This window comes from Anas acuta, chromosome 2 (genome assembly GCF_963932015.1).
Source record: "Anas acuta chromosome 2, bAnaAcu1.1, whole genome shotgun sequence".
NCBI classification, from domain to species: Eukaryota; Metazoa; Chordata; class Aves; order Anseriformes; family Anatidae; genus Anas; species Anas acuta.
The window spans coordinates 151,807,242-151,827,210 of NC_088980.1; the positions used below are offsets into that span (position 1 = coordinate 151,807,242).

Sequence of the window (19,969 nt, forward strand, 5' to 3'; positions counted from 1 at the left end):
GAAGCAGAGAAGTGCCTAGCTTCATACACCTCACCGTGCTCTTATCCCACTGGCAGAGAGTGAAATCTGTGACACATTTAGGTCTGCAAAGATCATTTGAGATACCCATGGCATTTCCCTAATGAAATTCAAGGGGAAAAAAGAAAGGGGGGGAGGTCAGACAAAAAAACAAACAAACAAACAAAAAAATCAGGTTTTAAAAATTAGCATAGTAAACCTTTGTAGAGATTCTAACTAAATGGATACAGAATCTGGAGTATTATCTCAACCTTCAATAAGTCAGTCACATGCTTGTGACAGAAATAAACCTGCCTGTGGTGATAAATATTTGCTTTTTTTGCAACAGAGGGAAAGTTTGCTTTCCCAGTACATGGGTTAACCTTCCAAATGCAGGAATATGCTGAAATTTGAGAACAGAAATACAGCAAAATAGCCAAAAGCAGGTGCTCTGAATATACTGAGTTATGTTTTATGATTATTGATAAATCTATGATTTGTAGGTCTCATTGTACTTACACTGCACAAACCACTACCCATCACCATATATGTCGTTAGAGAAGACTAGAAAAACAACGTCTTTTCTTCTGAATGACAACAAAAGACCACAGTTCTATGTAAGTAAACTGTTTTATTTAAATAAGGAGGTCACACTGCATTGCCTCTCTTCTTTTCTTTTCTCTTCGCATTATTTTTCTACCTCACATACCTATTTAAAAATAAAATAAAATGTGAATTCAGTCAAGCCCTTGATTGCCACGGGTGTGATACTGTAAACAAAGATGCAGGATACTGTAAAACAAAGAGATGAGTGATATTGTAATACAGAAAATTGACATCATAGATCAAGAACTTTTCAAGGAAAAAGGTAAAAGTTAATGGAAATTTGGATTCCTTCATGATAAGAAAATTTAAATATAGTCAACCAGGTTTCAGTAATAAGACACAAGACAGGCAAGGTGGTAAATGATGACTGAAGAAATTACAGGAATCTCCCTTACTTTAGAACAGGAAGCTTGGCTCATGAAGTCATGAGCAATTTACTCATCCCTATACAATGTTATTTTGTTTTATTTAATCTGGCAATAAATTAGTATATCTCAAATAACTGGAACGGTCTAGGATCTCACTTATTGCTACTGCTTGATCATGTAAAATTGCTGGTTTCGCAAATGGATAAAGGAAGTTTTATGTCCATTCTATAATAAGGAAGTCAGGCACAAAAATCTAAAATGAGCTTATACAGCTGCCAAAGGCCCAACAGAACCTTATTGAGTTATAATTTAACCTATTTTTTATCTATCAGAATACAAAATAGTTATATTACACTCACAATCTTTTGCAAATTTTGGTAGTAGCTGTCCGTAGAATTTCAATCACCTTAGTCAGACATTTATTGTAACATTATCAATCAAGATGCAGAATAGCATATTTCAAGTGCTAGGAAGTTCAGTCTAAATCACCACAAACTTGTTCTTCAGCAATAGTTACCTAGCATTTGTATGGCTGAAGTTAGATGTCTCCCCTCACTGAGGAATTTAAATTATTTTTTCTAAATACTTTCCTGAGAAAATCATCTTCGTCTCTGAAGGCAAGATTTCTGACACATTGTCGTTCTCCTTATTGCATATATATTTTTAAGGGCTGGATGAAATTTGGGGGAGAAAAGTTGTTCTTCAATGCTTCTGTGGCTTCCCTCTTGCATTCCCACAGCATGTGCCAAGTGGCCCCAGCAAAGGTGCTTTCGTGCTTTGGCTCCTGTACTTTTCTTATTAAAATGACCTCTGCATCTTCCAGCAAAATGAAGAGAAAATTGTTTCAAAAGGTATAAATAACAGTTAAATAATACAGAAAAATACCTGTCCCTTGACTGGTCTGTCTTCAGTGCCTAGATATTCTTGCACGAATTTCACATGTACATGATTTTATGCCCAGTTCAATCACAGTCTTCTCAGATATTAAGTACAAGCAAATATTCTAATAATTTGTTTGTGTTTGATACTACATTTCTGAGATACCACAAACTATATAATTTATTAACTCTGAGTTCACTTCCTGTTGTTTTTGTATATGATCATTCCTTCCTGGCCACTGCCAAAACATGTCAGGGAAAGTCAAGCTCCCTGTTGACTAATGTGGGAGTCTAGACAACCAGCTGGGATTTGGACACCTACTTGTACATAAAGTTGGGTGAAATTAATTGAATTTAAGGGTTTGATTCAGTTGCCAAAACGTATATGTCTAGTGTCTCGGAGTACTTGAAATACCAGTGGCAGGGCTGGCAAACGTCCCCTGGGGGTTCCCTAGAGTGTCAGAAATATTTATGTTGGCATATATGATATGAACCTTCTGGAGTGGCAGCTGGAGGTCAGGAGTGATATTTCAAACATTTTTCTCTATGTCTGGGCATTCCTAGTCTATGTACTCACCGAGTTAGATGTGTGATTCCTTTGACCAAATATTAGCATTTACTTTAGGATGGGATGACTTATACTACAAACAGTATTGTCTCTATTGACTGGCTCTCCTTTGAGTGTAAGGGAAGCCAGAGAGACTTGCAGAGTACTACATTGTAGTTGTCCAAATTTAGCCAGTCAAATGAATCTCACTCTCAGCATTTTATGCATTAGAATCTTGTATGTAGAGAAATAATACTCTTCAGATTAAAAAAAAAAAGAAAAAAAAAGTTCATGAGTGTGGTATTCTGAGAGCATAGCTTGCTATTTATTTTTAATTCTCAGTCCCATTTTCTCCAAATGTCAGTTGAATTTCTTTGATTCTTGAGTGTGCTTAGGCATCTACTTTGCTATACAGGCTCATAATTCCCTGTTAGTCTTGTGAACTAATAAGTAAATAAATAAATAAATGGCTGTGCAGTATGAGACTTGGTGCCTAAGTGTTGTTCGTTCCCAACAGTGTGTGCCAACCTGTTTTTTAAAGAGGTTATTCCTTTCCTCAGAAGCATTAATTCCCCTTTTCTTGTTACCAATTGCAAAATTAATGTAACCTTTTCAGTGGACTTCAACAGAAACTTGGTAAGGTATGGATGAGGTATATAGGATGCTTTCTAAACAGCGTATGAGTAGAGGTTTTGGCATGCACTTCTCTGAATTATTGCTTGATTACAGATTGATTACAGATGTACATGGATCTTACTGTGCATGACCAGCAAACATCCAGCTTCTGTTTTACAAATCACAGCAAACATTAATGCAGGGTAGTCAGAGTCTGTGAGATATGAGGATGTGAGTGGAGTACCACAATTGTAAAATTCCAAAAGCAAGTAGTCAGTCACTGTGCAAACTGTACACATTTGTATTTTAAAGTCAGAGTATATATACTCTAACAAATGAATATAGTATGCTAATTACTAAGTTTGTGATATAGTTACTATAGGGAGACAGAGAGGCACTATATGGACACAAATGACATGTATATACATTAAAAAAAAATAAATGTGGTCATGTATATAGATGCACTACACTCATATTCTTGAATATCTGTTTTTTAGACAACACAATTAAATTCCTGATTAGCAAGCCTGACCACAATTCCTCTTCCATATAGTTTATGGAGGCTGCCTCTAAGCAGGATTACATTTTAAATAATAAACAGTAACTTTCTAGTCTACTAGCTAAAGCACATTAATTTTTACATTATCTATTTTAAGCAAGTGGGCATATACAATTCACACTTCTACTAATAGCTTATGATTTCTCTAAGAAGTGTTATGCAAAGATTGCTCTGTGACAGATCAGCTGTGTATATGGCATAAATTAGTATGAGTGTTATGTTAGCCATTGTAATTATACACCTCTGAAAGAGAAAATTAGGTACGTTATAAGAAATGGGTTTTAACACATGATCCACTTGCATATTGCTAGCAATCCTATTTTTACATCTTTTAAACAAAGAACTTTTTGGATGAGAGAACAGTGATTTGGGAGGTTGGTAAAAGTAATGTCTGCTGTTAAAAATATTTTAAGGTACTTATTCTAGAACTGCACAAATCTCATAAAGTTCTGATCATGTAACTAATGATACTGCTACTGAGAGAGGAATTCTGAGTACATTGATTAACTTCTTCGACACACTATGGGTCTATAGGCCATTACACTGAATTGTAATTTATTCTAGGAGTAAGTTCATTGCTTTTATTGTGACTGCACAAAAACTAAAGTAATATGCTGTGTGAGTTGCACTCCTCTGTTAGTGGATTATTTAGCTGTTATTATAATCCCTGGATTATAGTAACCTGCTCCAGGCTAGGTAGATAGCAGCTTAAAATCATAAATATCTATTGAGTATTTGAGGGTGTTTCTTGCACTTTCACCATCTAATACAAAAGAAAAAGAGAAGAGAAGAGAAGAGAAGAGAAGAGAAGAGAAGAGAAGAGAAGAGAAGAGAAGAGAAGAGAAGAGAAGAGAAGAGAAGAGAAGAGAAGAAGAAAAGAAAAGAAAAGAAAAGAAAAGAAAAGAAAAGAAAAGAAAAGAAAAGAAAAGAAAAGAAAAGAAAAGAAAAGAAAAGAAAAGAAAAGAAAGAAAAGAAAAAAAGAAAAGAAAAAAAGAAAAGAAAAAAGGCTTATTAACACAGCAGTGATCCCATTTACTATTATGTGATTTTTTACACTCAGTATCAGGAGAGCTCAAAACTTTTTTCCTTTTTTTTTTTTTTTTTATTAATTATTTTATTTTATTTTATTTTATTTTATTTTATTTTATTTTATTTTATTTTATTTTATTTTATTTTATTTTATTTTATTTATTTTTCCCATTAATAACCAGTCAATAAATTATGCCTTAGGTATCATCATACTTTTCTTCTAATTTCTGATCAGGTCTGCAGCAGAAGAAACTTTGAGGCCACAATCAATTCTGGAAACTCTGGAGTGAAGATTTATTTATTTATTTATTTATTTATTTATTTATTCTTAACAAATAGGTGTTTGGCTTAGCCCCAGCAGCACTTACAGGATGATGTAAACACAAGTGAGATAGGTTTTGCATTAAACTGACCAGCTGCCTCAGCTTCATAAAAATTATCTAGAGAAGAAAATGCAGTTGAAACTTAGGTAAACATATCTAGAGTTTTTGCTCCTCTGCATACACTAAAAATTGTCTTCCTTTAAAAACTGTAGTTCTTTCATTTTTTCCCACCACATCTGAAATTATAATCACTAATTCATCCATTGCTAAGAAAAAACAGGGTACTTTCCCTTATCAAAAATAAATATCCATTTTTAAAATCATGTAGATTATTTTATTTTTCCCCCAAATCCTTAATAATTAATATATATTGAAAAATAAAAATTAAAAAAGTAAAATAATAAAATAAAATAAATAAATAAAATAAAAATATATGCATTACCCTCTGCAAAAGTCCTATCAGATTTCACCTGTGTCAGGACGAGGGGGAATGGGCTTAAGTTGCGCCAGGGGAGTTTTAGGTTGGATCTTAGGAAGCACTTCTTTACTGAAAGGGTTGTTAGACATTGGAACAGGCTGCCCAGGGAAGTGGTGGAGTCACCATCCCTGGAAGTCTTTAAAAGACGTTTAGATGTGGAGCTTAGGGATTTGGTTTAGTGGGGACTGTTAGTGTTAGGTCAGAGGTTGGACTCAATGACCTTGAGGTCTCTTCCAACCTAGAAAATTCTGTGATTCCGTGATTTTCACAGTGACTGTTGGAGAAGGGCACAGAGCTCTCACTAAGATATTATTTTGTAAGAATAGCAGTGAAGGTGCTAAATGTTGTACTATAAAAACAAGTAAAAGGAACATATGAAAGTGCCAACGTGATTAACTAGCACAGAACATTTTAATGGTTTTGTAAGAAATGCTGGTAAGCTAATTCCATTCTATAACAAGAACTAGCAATGGGAATATTATGTATTAATATAAATTCTATAAGGCTGGAACTAGTATGCAATATATTCCATTAAATGCATATACATGCTTTTCAAATCATTGAAAGATCTTCTAAAAATCTGTTTAAGATCAGGTCACCTCCACAAAGGGAATGCACAGAACAAAGCTGTAATACTTGTCTACAAAGTACCCCATTTCCAAAAACTTCGATTGTTGCAAATAGTCAGTTCAACGATATGCTTTTCTTTAAACACACTCTGCTGTGGACTCAGCATCTTTGTCATAGATGATCATTTTGGGTCTGAATAAAAGAAAATGCAGAACACATCATTTCATAGAACTACTGAAAACTGAGGGAAACTTCCACCTGTAGATGAGACATTAAATACTGACTTCACTGAAACTAATGGTGAAATTCCTATTGGCATCTGGAAAGCTGGAATTTCCAGCTTCCTTAGATAAAAAGACGTTTTGATGCTTAACTCTTAGACTAATCTATATTTGAGGTATAATGATTGATAGATCTGGACAATTTGTTTTGATTATTTATTCTTTGTTTGCAGTAATGGGTCTCCAAAACATGGGTTATGTCCAAGCCATTTTATGAGACGTTTTGATGGGCTTGAGGGTATATTTATCTCAACACACACACCGGCTTCTCATAGGAGTGCATTTCAGACTAATTTTAGAGTGAACTAGATGTGTTGAGGGAGACAGAAACCTGAAGAATACCCTAAAATTTAACGCATGCTCAGGTTTTTATTTCCCGAAGTGGGCCCTACAGTTCTGTGGCTGACTAGTTTTACAGGCCTCATCTGCTATTAGAAAAAAAAAAAAAAAAAAGAGCTTATAATCAAATTCAAACACCATTCCAGCTCCTATCACAATTTAATAATGTTGTCCTAAGTATTAGCTTTAATTAAAAAATAGTGGTTTTTTTTTTATTATTATTATTATTATTTATTGTGCTGAATATAAAAAATGCAGCAACATCTGCTAAAGTGACAAATAAAATTGTAGCTCACAGAGGTGTGAAGTACCCTAATTAGTCTTAATAAGTTAATATATCTCTGATATATGATGCCCAGGAGGTACTACCCACATATTTTGGTGGGGAACAAGAATATCAGGCTAAATATACACCATGATTTTTATGAGATGGTCCTGAAGGTAGATCAAGGGCAAACTATCTATTCTTTCAGATATTTCCCAGTTGACTTAAAAATGGCACAGAGCAAACTGTACAAAGGTAAAGAGATATGTTACATAGACATGGAATGTGTCATGGACACAGCCCATGGATGAAAATGGTACAGAGGCTGGTTTGGGCCTTTACCTAAAGTATTTAATCTTGTATCAATAAATTGCTAATGTGAATATTCCCCTATGATTATTAAGCAAAGTATTATTAGAAATCCACCATCAAATTCAAGGACACTAGAGATTTTTAGAGAAGGATAAAAATGACCCTTTTGCAAAATAGCTAAACATTTTGATACATTTTTTGTGGGTTATTATGTCAAAAATGTGGGTTTATAGAAGTCCTACAATGATCCCAAGAAAATAATTTTTAGTAATCACAGAGTGCATCCTTAATATTTGCCATTAATCAATGTATACCAATTTATAACACAGATGATCAATAACCAGAGTTCAAAAGGCTGTCTAACAAAGGTTAACTGTTGATCTCTCTTAATTATGTGTCATTTATTAACTCACAGTCATGAAATGAAACCTGTAAGCTTATGTGTTTTCCCTGTTCTTGAAAAATTGCTTCACATGATAAGTAAATGTGAGGAATTCTGCTGCTACTGAACAAGACATTGTCTGTTATATGATAGTTACAGGTAGGAGAGATGCTGGAAACTGAGGGAGGCAGAGACAAACAGTGTAATATAGTGATACAGACTGGTGAAAATGGAGACAAGCAGGCAGATGAGACCATATTTAAGGATGAGGTAGAAGACTGGGATGCGTATAGTTTGTGCCTGGGACTATTTTGATATTGTTATTTGCTGCTAAGAAAAATTAAACTGAGAAAAGCTGGTTCATTTGCAGAGTTGCAATTACTTAAAGCAAATACTGTTGCTGGGAGGCTTTCTTGACTTTTTTTTTTTTTTTTTTTTTCCCTGAAGTTTTGTAGAGTGCCAGAAAACCTTATGAAGATTAGCAATTAAGTTTCTCTTGCAAGTCGCAGGTTATCCTTCACTCCCTGTAAAGATTTCATATAAATAAGGATAGTAAGACGTCCACAACATTTTAAAATGGTAATCATTCCACTCTTTCATCGTGTCACTATTACTAAAAGCTATTTTCAGATTGTTCTCCATCTCCTGAACTGTGTCATGACATTTCCCTAAATGGACAAAAAAAACAACAGAAAACACCATAACAAAAAAAAAAAAAACCAATGAGATGGGAATATTAAAATTAGCAGTTACATGTTACAACTAAGATTGTAACCTAGTAATCTCAGGAAAAAAAGAGAAGAGGAAAGAAAAAAAGTCCTCTGTTTTGAGAAACCAATTCACTCATGGAGATTCCTGATTCGCTTTGAATTGAAAAGCAGCTTCTGCCCATAACTGAGTGTTGCAAGCACAGCTGCAAAGTTGTCTGAATTTTGGCAGCAAGCTCTGAATAACTGGAGCACTTCTGGTATCTAAATTAGTGCATGAGATAAAAGTGTCCTCATCTAGTCTGACTTCAAGCCATCCAGTATGTTTCCTATAGTAATGGCAGGGTTTTTTTTTCAATGTAAGTACTTCCATGAACATTTATTTTTAGGCTGCATGTAGAACTGGCATTGCTATGGTTGGACAGCTCTCTAATGCCACAAACGACAGCCAAATTCAATTTCTGCCCTGTGTTTTTCTTACTTTAAGTCCTGAGTAAAATTCCTATACACTTCTTCACAGAGAGGATGTTACCTGACTTGATATTTTCTTTAATGTTATAAATGAATGAGTTTTTATTTCCCTCTTCATCCCCTAATCTTATTTTGCGGTGTTTTATAACTTACAAAGAATTACTGAGTAATGGAATAGAAGGTCATATATAAAGATTACAAAGATCTGATACCTCAATTTAAGAGAAATAAAACACTTGAAGGTTACCAGTCAAAAGTTATTTAGAACATCATAATCAAGTATATTTTTATTACTACTATTTTTTTTAATATATTAAATATTTTACCTTAAAAAGACAAAAATGAAGATGTTTGGGTTTTATCTGAGTTTGGCTAAAGTTTTTGAGGAGGGAGATTTCAACATCTGAAGAGCCAATATATTTGCTTAAACAATTTTTATAAAGGAAAACGAATGTTCTAACCTTTCTTTAGGAGGTAGATTCTGCACAGGGAGTCATTTAGGAACTCAATGAAAAGAAAGGAAAAATGTAAAATATCATGGATTAATAGATGCCTACTAGTAGTTGGGCTGCCATATTAATGTGCTTGGTAGCTCATCTTCAAGACAATTACTGTTTGAAAAATAGTAATTACAACTCATTACCTTTGAGAATTCATGCATATCAAAAATGTATTTTGTGAGTGGGAGTCAGAAAGGATGATATCACAAAAATGCAAATAGGCAAAATATCCTGGCTCTTAATGAGAAACTATATATTATTGAGGACAAAAGTAGTCCTGTGTTTTCAATCCAAGTCTAGGCAGCAGAAGATACGGGCTGTTTGGATCTGCAGAATGTCTGTGGTATTTTGTGTTGCTTTCCTTTGTGCTTCTAAGACATCCATTGCTCCAGAGCACCAGCTGTCACTTGCTGATAGTCTGATGCATTTTTTGCATTATTAGGAGCTAAATGCTCAATGTCATGATTCCAGATTTGCTATTGTAGCTGTCTCAGAGACCTTAACCCCACATATAATGCCATCCTCAAATATGAGCTTTTAGAAACTGAAGTCATTTAAGAAAGCTACTTTTTTTTTTTTTTTTTTTTATATATTCCCAGTGAGAGGCTGTAGAAATGAAGCATATTTCCTTACAAAGAAATCCTACCAAGGCAAAGTTACAGTATGGCTCACTTTTAAATTTCACAGCAAAGTAGCACTTAAGGCTTATTGCAGTGCATTAGATTTAAAACCAATTAAGTACAATGCTAAATCAGTGTAAACTACATTTCTGAATTTATCTACAATATAATGAATAACATCTGCATCTGCAAAGAAAAGATTTATACTGAGCAGAAAAACAAAATGCGTTGACAATTTGAGCAGTTTTCATTCCCTTATGTCATACGTCTTCATTATTTGGTAAAGCTTTACTGTAATACTTCATTGTTAGATCAGTAAAAGGGGGAAAAAAAAAAAACAACACCCAAATCACAATGCACTTAGGTAGATTCTTCCTCAGTTCATTTCCTCTTCTCATCAAAGGTGCATCTTATTTACCTTAATTTACCTTTTCCAATTTGAAATCTATTCAGTATTTGAGAAGGATCACATTTCTTGAAGAGTGTTGCAGGGGCAAATATTATCTTGTGACCTCTGATGGACATTTCTAGTACTGCTCTCTCCAGAAAACTGACTTTCAGATAGAACAGCCTGCTTCACTTATCTTTCTAGGAGACAACAAGCAGGAAGTTTGACAGAGGGAACTGGAAAGCTCTTTAAGGGACCAAATACAACCTTTAGGAGAGGAAGGAGCTTCTTCACTAAGTCTGCCTTAAATAACTCATATACTGGTCTGAATATGGTTTGTAGAAATCTATTGTGCATGATTGAATCTTAAAATTTGTTTTCTTATAATTTTCCACTCTTAAAAGATGGTATATTTTATATACATGGGTTGCAAAACTGTTAAGGGGCTTTTTATTGTGGACATGTACAGCACTTGAATCAGTGGAGAGGGAGCTTGGTCTGAGGTCTGTGATGCAAGAAAATATTTTCATGTTTGTGACTGTTTTATGAATGTCCTACTGACAATGTTACAGACTATCCTATTTATTGATAATGCTCATATAGTAATACACAGAGGAAAACTGCAAAAGCTTTCACTGCTGTTGCTCTTAGCTCACTGGCAGCAACATACTTCTTTGAGTAAAATGATAACCTTATCCTTGTGTAGTTTTCAATGTCTTTTATGATGGAGAGCATAGAAGGAGAGCTGTTCTTAATGGTGACTGTTTCTTTGAGACAAAAATGCTGTTCAAAGACAGGTTACTAGTAAGAAAATATTCATAAGGGTATAGCTGCTTTTCTCTTCATAAAGCGGGGTCATGAGCCCCAATCTCAAAGAGATTAATATTGTCCTTATTTATTTTCTAAAATGGGGTCTTACTCCCATTATTATTGGCCTGTAATACTCATGCTTCTAGAAAATATGGTGCTCACTGATAATTAGATTGCATCAAGACTGACCAAAGTTGATGTGAAATTTTATTGTAAAATTTAAATCCTCTATCTCTCCAGGTGTAGTCTTCACACCTGGAGTTTCTGTTCTTGAGCACTGGGATGTAGGTCAAACTACACAGCAGGAGTTTGTGTTGTCTTGGCATGAAGCAGGAGATGGAATGTCAACAGCAGGTCCATTTAACAGTCTGTTCCTCCTGGATGGTATTCTGCCCTGAAAATGCACAAAAGAGGAAAATCCTCCCTGTTCATGGAAGGTGAGTTGGAACTAGATGATCTTTAAAGTTCCTTCCAACCCAAATCAGTCTAAGATTCTATGATTCCAGACTTCTTGTTTATCTCAGTAATTCATTGATGTTAAAGAATTTCTCCCATTGAATGCTGAGAAATTCTACCACTAGCAAGTAAAATGAGGCAAATAAGGTTTTAGTATAAATGCTAGCACCCTTGTATATCTGGAAAGTAACATTATTCTATGGTGTCAATTAAAGGGTTTCCTCTGCTGAGCAGTATTCTCTTGAAAAATTTTTTGACTACTACGGCTGAAGTGTGAACGGTGTGACCTCAATCTCATCTCACACCAGACTGTCCAAAACATCTACCTGAGACTAGTCCATGTGACAAAGAGATTTATACAATACCCATGTCCCACTGGAGTCACAGTTGTGAGTCAGGAAGGACGTTTCATTCTCAAATGGCATTGAATTCCTAAGTTTCAGCAAAAGGATTCTGTTTACACTGTCTTGATTACTCATCTTGACTGAAAAAACACCACAGGAAATAAAAAAAATGAAAAAATGAAAAAAAAAAAGAAAAAGAAAAAGAAGCCAAGCAGAAAAAATTATCAATGAAACTTCAGGGTGAGATTCCCCACAGGACACTGCTGTGGGAAGGAAAGCAGTCTCCATTTCAAAGAAGCTGTAATGTTAACCTTACTACATGGGCTTGCACTTTTTTTTGCTGGAGAACCTTATTTGCAAAGGTGTCTAACGGCTTTTATGAAAAGTTACCCTTTATGCTTATTCTCTGAAAATTATGCAGTCATTCCATTGGCTAAAATTTTATTTATTTATTTATTTATTTTCCTGCACCCAGAAGAGTCTCCTGTGGCCTGTGAACATGTCTAGCTCTATTTACCAATTCTTCATTCTGAACTGGGAGGAGGATTTCTTATTTTTATTTATTTATTTATTTGTATTGCATTGCATTGCATTGCATTGCACTGTGCTTTATACCACTGGGGCTTAAGAATACCTTTATTTTACCAATATCAGGTAATTGCTACTATGGCAATTTGCTACTATAGAACTGAGCAGCTGGAAGGTATTGATGTCTTGATAAAAGGATGTTATTTGTGTTAATTTTCCCTCCCTCATTTTCATTTTTGGCCAGCCAAACATGGCATCGTGTCCTATTTTTAATGGGTATGCTACCTGAAACTGTTACAAAAGACCATGCCAAGTTCATCCCAATGAATTGAGGAGCAATGTAGCTTTAATTTTAACTCCAATTATATCCAGGAAGATTAATTGTTGGGGGCAAATCCTTGTGTGGGGCCAAAAGGGAGTTATAAATCATTCAGTTAGATGATCAGATAATTTTCAAGCTCCTGTGGGTTTCAGAAAATGGACAAGAATAGTTTAAACCTGTCTCTTTCACAAGGAACCAGCAGCTTGTGATAAATTAGAATCTGTCTTTTTCCCCTCTTCAGTGATCTCCCTGGATGTGGGTGAAATGTCCACTACTGCTAATTTAATTGCAAGTGGAATCCTCTACTGCCTGAAAGTAATTCACATTTTTCAATAGCAGGTAATGGCAATAGTGAAAGTGTCTCCTTCCTATCAGGTCATTTTATTTTTAAGTCAATGACAATGGAACTATTATGTACCAACTGATGAGAATTTAATTTTTTAAGTATTGAAGAGGATTTATTATCAGTAATATGTTCACACTCCTACAGCCCTCACCTCATCGCTTTTACATATGCATAGGACAATTTCACCTAATCTAAGCAAATCCAAACTAATCTAGGTAGATGTATAAATATGGACTTCATTTTCCTTTCACTGAGACAAATGTTAATTAGAACGTACCTACCGGACCTAAAGCAGAGTAACTTGGTACAGAATCAGGTCTCATATCTTTTGTCTAATCTCAATGTTGTATGAGTGTGACCATGATTCTAGGCTTATTTAGGATTATGGAATATGACTAAATGCTTTCATGAAAGTGAACTGTCCTTCTTACTAAAGTATGCATCCATGTCAGCTGCAAAACAGCAGTATTGTAAAGCATCTATGAATAAGACTCCACATATTAAATTATCTCATTTTCCCTCACATAAATAGATACAAATTAGAAAGAAACACAGAAAATCTAGTAAAGTTAGGATGGGTGTTGCAGTCAGTCCTCTTGGCAGCTCCTTCCTCTTTACCCGTGGCCCTGCTCGAGCAGGGGCCCTGCCCCGAGCTGCAGCCCTTCAGGAACACCCTGCTCCCGCAGGGGCTCCCCATGGCTGCAGCTCCCTCAGGAAATGTCCCCCTGCTGCGGCGTGGGCCCTCCCTGGGCTGCAGGGTGGAGATCTGCTCCAGCGGGGGCTCTGCAGGGCTGCCCGGGAATCCCTGCTGCCTGTGGGCCTGGAGCCCCTCCTGCCCTCCTCCTCCTGGGGCCTGGGCCCTCTGCTGCTTCTCCCTCACCCTGGGCCTCCTCCTCGGCCTGTGCCTGCGCTGCCCTTTCAGAAATCTGTTTTCCCCAAGGCGCTGCCAGCTCAGTGCTAGGCTCAGCTGGGCTCTGCCGTGGGGCCATTGGAGCCAGCTGGAACTGTCTGAGTCTAGCAGGGACCCAGCCTCTGCCCACAGAGTCCCTGCAACTCCCCTGCCAACACCTCGGCATGGACACATAATTCACCATGCAATCGCAATTTGCTGTGGTGATGTGACTTATAAATTATGTCATAAAAGGAAAGATACTGCCCCTTTCAATGACTTTAAACCCTAAAGGGAACCATGTGGTCCTGTCGTAATACCAGGATATATTCTCCTTCCAATAAGTACTTCTTAATACCCTATCTCGATGTGTCTTTGTTTTTCTTGGCCATTTGTATGGTCTCTTCAATATCTTTACAGAAATTTCCTCTACCGCTTCCAGCTCTGGGGTCTTGTCCTCATCTTCATCTCCCCCTTCTCCTTCTCCAAGACTAATTCCCGGGGCCTTCTCCCATTACCTCTGTAGATTACAGTCTGACTTCTCCTTTCATCCACAAGAGATTTGATTTAGCCTCCTGGTGAGACAACTTAGGTGCGCCTAATATTTTTCACCTCAGAAGGAAATTTATTTATTTATTTATTTATTTATTTTGTTTATTTTCAGGTACAGAAAAAACAGATTTTATTGGAACTGTGTTTCTTGAAAATGAGAGAGTAGCCTCAAGAGAGGCTACTATGAAATCCCTATAGCTGGCTTGTGTGTCAATGACAGATGACTGATGCAGAGGGACACATTCTGATATCATTTACTCTCCAGTGAAGATGATGGATTTACATCTGGCTACTTTGGCAAAAGTAAGGTCAGAATCTATATCTGAATCGTCTTGGAAAACACTATGTTAGCCTTTTCAAAGACACTTTTGAAGTTATACTGTTATGCCTATTTAGTAAATAAAATTAAAGAGTTCTTTCTTCTGTGTTGTCATTCTTGTTTTTCACTAAAGTCATTAAAAAGAGAGAAATGAGGACAAATAGTACCATCTTGCCAGGCTTCATTCCTGATATTTTCTTTTCTGGTTATACAATGGATTGAAAGAGCAGAATATTTCTTCTGATGTAAAAAGCAACAAAATTCCTGAGTGATTTTTCTGGGTATTTAAACTTTTGGATTTTGGAATATTAACAGTACACATAAAAATGAGACACTGATTTCTACAGAACTTGTCAATTTGAAAAGAAAATTGTTTGATGCACTGTAGTAAGGTTCTAGCTTTTGGTTTTATTTAAAAGTTTCAAGTCAGAAAGCAATAGAGTTTAATACAAAATGGCTCTGATGATTTATTTACAGAGGATAATGCCTCTGACAATTAGGAACAGGTAATCTTAAATAAATAGAATTCCCTGCTCCAAATAATACTGATACCTTGAAATATCTTCACAGTTATAGATAGATATGCTTGAATGATAGCATGGGGACCCCAGCAATAAACTTTTTAAAGATCAATATTCCATATTCATTTGATACTAGAATCATAGAATCATAGAATATCCCAAGTTGGAAGGGACCCATAAGGATCATCAAGTCCAAATCCTGGCACCGCACAGGTCTGCCCAAACGTTTAGACCATGTGACTAAGTGCACAGTCCAATCTCTTTTTAAATGATTTCCTTGTTCAGTCACTTAACCTTTACACCTTTTAATCACAGAATTGTTTAGGTTGGAAGAGACCTCAAGATCATCGAGTCCAACCTCTGACCTAATGCTAACAGTCCCCACTAAACCATATCCCTAAGTTCAACATCTAAACATCTTTTAAAGACTTCCAGGGATGGTGACTCCACCACTTCCCTGGGCAGCCTGTTCCAATGTCTAACAACCCTTTCAGTAAAGAAGTTCTTCCTAAGATCCAACCTAAAACTCCCCTGGCGCAACTTTAGCCCATTCCCCCTCGTCCTGTCACCAGGCATGTGGGAGAACAGACCAACCCCCACCTCACTACAGCCTCCTTTAAGGTATCTGTAAAGAGCAATAAGGTCCCCCCTGAGACTCCTTTTCTCCAGGCTGAACAAGCCCAGCTCCCTCAGCCGCTCCTCGTAGGACTTGTTCTCCAGGCCCCTCACCAGCTTTGTCGCCCTTCTCTGGACCCGCTTGAGCACCTCGATGTCCTTCTTGTAGCGAGGGGCCCAAAACTGAACACAGTACTCGAGGTGCGGCCTCACCAGAGCTGAGTACAGGGGGATGATCACCTCCCTAGCCTTGCTGGTCACACTGTTTCTTATGCAAGCCAGGATGCTGTTGGCCTTGGCCACCTGAGCACACTGCTGGCTCATATTCAGCCGACTGTCCACCATCACCCCCAGGTCCTTCTCTGCCTGGCAGCTGTCCAACCACTCATCTCCCAGCCTGTAGCTCTGCTTGGGGTTATTGCATCCCAGGTGGAGGACCCGGCACTTGGCCTTGTTAAACTTCATGCAGTTCAAAATCTAAACGTCTTTTAAAGACCTCCAGGGATGGTGACTCAACCACTTTCCTGGGCAGCCTATTCCAATGCCTAACAACCCTTTCAGTAAAGAAGTTCTTCCTAATATCCAACCTAAAACACCCCTGGCACAACTTTAGCCCATTTCCCCTCATCCTGTCACTCGGCACATGGGAGAATAGACCAAGTTTTAGATATATTAATTCCAAGATCTCTGTTCAAGTGGTCAAATTGACTTTTTTTGGGAAGATGAGCTTAATACTCACACCTAAGGCCTACTGAAAATGTGTCATTTCTTCTTAAATACTATTATTTCTTTCAGTCCTTAAATACTAATCATCTGGGGAGAGAATGCATGAACATTTCACTCCTATATCAACCCTCAGTCACCAAAAACAGGTCTTTCTTTTTAGGAGGAACCAAATGGAAATAAAGTTGAAAAAAATAATTGACCTTTTGTCTATAATGAGAAGTTATGGACCAGAGCAGTGGCTGAAAAGAGGACCTGGGGATCCACAGGCCTGTCAGTCTGACTTTGGTGCTAGAGAAGGTCATTTGGCACATATAGGACAACGAGGTGATCAGGCTCAGTCAGCATGGGTTTATGAAAGGCAGGTCCTACCTGATTAACCTGTTCTTCTACAAGAAGGTGATGTGCATAGTGGATGAGGAAAAGGTTGTAGATGTTGTCTTCCTAGCGTTTTCTAAAGCTTTTGACACTGTTTCCCACATCGTTCTAGAGAAACTGGCTGCTCATGGCTTGGATGGATGTTTGCTGTACTGGAAAAAAAAAATGACTGTGTGGCTCAGCCCAAAGAAATTGGATTTAAATAGATTTAAATCCATTTGGAGGCTGGTCACCAGTAGTGTCCTTCAAAGCTCAGTTTTAGGACTAATTCTCATCAGTATCTTTATCAATGATCTGGATGTGGAGGTTAAGTGCACCCCCAGTAAGTTTACAGACGATAACAAGTTAGGCCTGAGTGTTGATATGCTGAGAGTAGGAAGGCTCTACAGAGGGATCTGGAGAGGCTGGACCAATGGACTGAGGCCAACTATATGAGTTTCACCTAGGCTAAGTGCCAGGTCATGCACTTGGGGCACAATAACCCCATACAGTGCTACAGGCTGGGAAAAGAGTGGCTGGAAATTTACCCAGAAGAAAGGAACCTGGGGGTATTGGTTGATATCTAGTTGAATATGAGCTATCAATGTGCTCAGGTGTCCAAGAAGGCCAACATCATCCTGACTTGTATCAGCAATAGTGTGGCCAGCAAGACTAGAGAAGTGATTGATTGTTTCCATGTATGCAGCACTGGTGATGATGCACATTGAATACTGTGTTCAGTTTTGGGCTTCTCACTACAAGAAGGGAATTGCAGTACTAGAGCGTGTCCAAAGAATGGCAACAAAGCTGGTGAAAGTTCTAGAGAAAAAGTCGAACAAGTCTTATGAGGAGCAATTGACGGATCTGGGGTTGGTTAACCCAGAGAAAAGGAGGCTTAAGGGAGACCTTGTCACTCTTTACCTCAAAGGACATTGTAGCAGGGTGGGGATTGGTCTCTTCTTCCAAGCAACAAGTGATAGGACAAGAGCAAATAGCTTCAAGTTACACTGGGGGAGCCTTAGGTTGGATATTAGGAAAAAAAATCTTCACTGTAAGGGTTGTGATGCTTTGGAATGGGCCACCCAGAGAAGTATTTGAGTCACTAGTCCAAGAGATAATCAAAAGACATGTAGATGTGGTGCTTAGGGACATGATTTAGTGGCAGACTTGGCAGTGCTTGGTTAATGGTTGGACTTGATTTTGGAAGTCTTTTCTGACCTAAATGATTCTGTGATTCTATGTGCATAAGAAGCAAAGACAAGCACCTTACAGGATTTAGCTTTTCTTTGTCAAGGAACACAATAAAACAAGAGTGTTTTCATGCTGATCCCTCTCTTAAAGCAGACTCGCCAAAGGAAAATAGTTGTTTTGATACACCAGAGAATGATTTTGTTCCCTGAGTCCACCATCCTTAAGTCTAAGTTCAATTGCCTTTTCTTTTTTCATGTTGTTACTCCTAGCTGGATCATAATTTCTCAAAATTGTTTTTTTTTTTTTTTTTTTTTTTTTTCTTTAATTTCCAATTAAACAAAAATAAAAAGTGCACCTAACCATCTAAAAATACCTTGTTCCTTAGCTTATCATTTATATAACTAAAAGTAAATGGAACATTTTGTTCAGTATGTTCTTTCACAGGGATGTTAATCAAAACACTTTTTCAGCCATCAAAAATAAAAAGGGGGCTGTGCCACTACTGCTCCATATGTATAAATATGTTCATTTTTATGAATGGACCACCCTCTGCTGTTGTTGCTCCATGAGTAACATACTGAAAAAAATGGTGTAGGTGGTAAATCTTGAGATCTTCTCTTATGAATGGTCTGAATTACTCCAATGAGACATGCTGCATAAAGCTGCACATTTGCTTTCAAATGTTTATTGTATTCTAAAGAACAATTAAAATCCTTTGAATGATTCAATTTACATGATAGCTACAAATTCTTATTGTGCTGCATTATGTCAGTTGGATGGTGTTAGCTTAGACCCCTCTCCCTCTCCCTCTCCCTCTCCCTCTCCCTCTCCCTCTCCCTCTCCCTCTCCCTCTCCCTCTCCCTCTCCCTCTCCCTCTCCCTCTCCCTCTCCCTCTCCCTCTCCCTCTCCCTCTCCCTCTCCCTTCTCCCTTCTCCCTTCTCCCTTTCCTTTTCTCTGTCCCTTCCTCTCTCTCTCTCTTTTCCTTTCTTCCTTTCTTTCTGACTGGTTTCTTTCAGGTTGGCTATTTTTCTAAGAGTGAGTTGCAAATAAACGCAATTGAGAGAAATTGTACTATTTCCTCCTAGCCAACTGCAAACCAGGAATCCCAGTGTGACAAAATCCATAAAAATAAAATAAAAAGTTCAGATCTTCCTGTTTGGGATATAATTCTTTGGATTGATTTATATATTTGTAATCCAATTTGAAAATGGATGAGGTGTGGCATGTGTCTAATAGATGAAGATATAATGTGAAGGCTTTTTAAAGGGATTAAAATTATACACTATAATGCTAGGAATTCCCACAAGCCTAACTCATATTTGCAAGCATCCTAATTTCACAGACAAGTCCATACTTCCATGTGAGTGAAGGGAGTTAGCCCTGATCCTGCTCTGGTACATGTTTAGGGCATCACTTTCTGATTCATGTCAGGCCAGAAATGTTTTATAAGCAAAATTGCATTCACCCGTTTATCCAGATTTTCAAAAGGAGAGAGACACTGTATGAACATTCTTGGCCTATAAAAGGGGCATGGTCCTTTGGGTACTTCGCCTTCATTACTTCTAATATGCATTCTCTCAAAGTTGTATTGATGCTTGCAGTCATTTTAACATGGACAGATGTATGTCAAGATGAGAGTTAAACATGGGAAGGATGTCTCATTTTCTGTTAAATATTTTCTTTGATATACTGCTTACAAGTTTTTTCTTGGGCAGCTTTTAATGCTTCAGTGATGATTGATGATGTTTACATTGTTTTCTT

General features: G+C 37.1%; 1 long non-coding RNA gene across 1 annotated transcript; it reads left to right on the forward strand.

Annotated features, from left to right (window-relative positions):
- Nucleotides 1–379: 379 nt before the first annotated feature.
- Nucleotides 380–14,950, forward strand: LOC137851859 (uncharacterized). Its single transcript, XR_011093545.1, has 4 exons — nucleotides 380–614; nucleotides 11,286–11,482; nucleotides 12,937–13,034; nucleotides 14,595–14,950. It is a non-coding gene; the product is annotated as an uncharacterized lncRNA (long non-coding RNA).
- The last annotated feature ends 5,019 nt before the right edge of the window (nucleotides 14,951–19,969 follow it).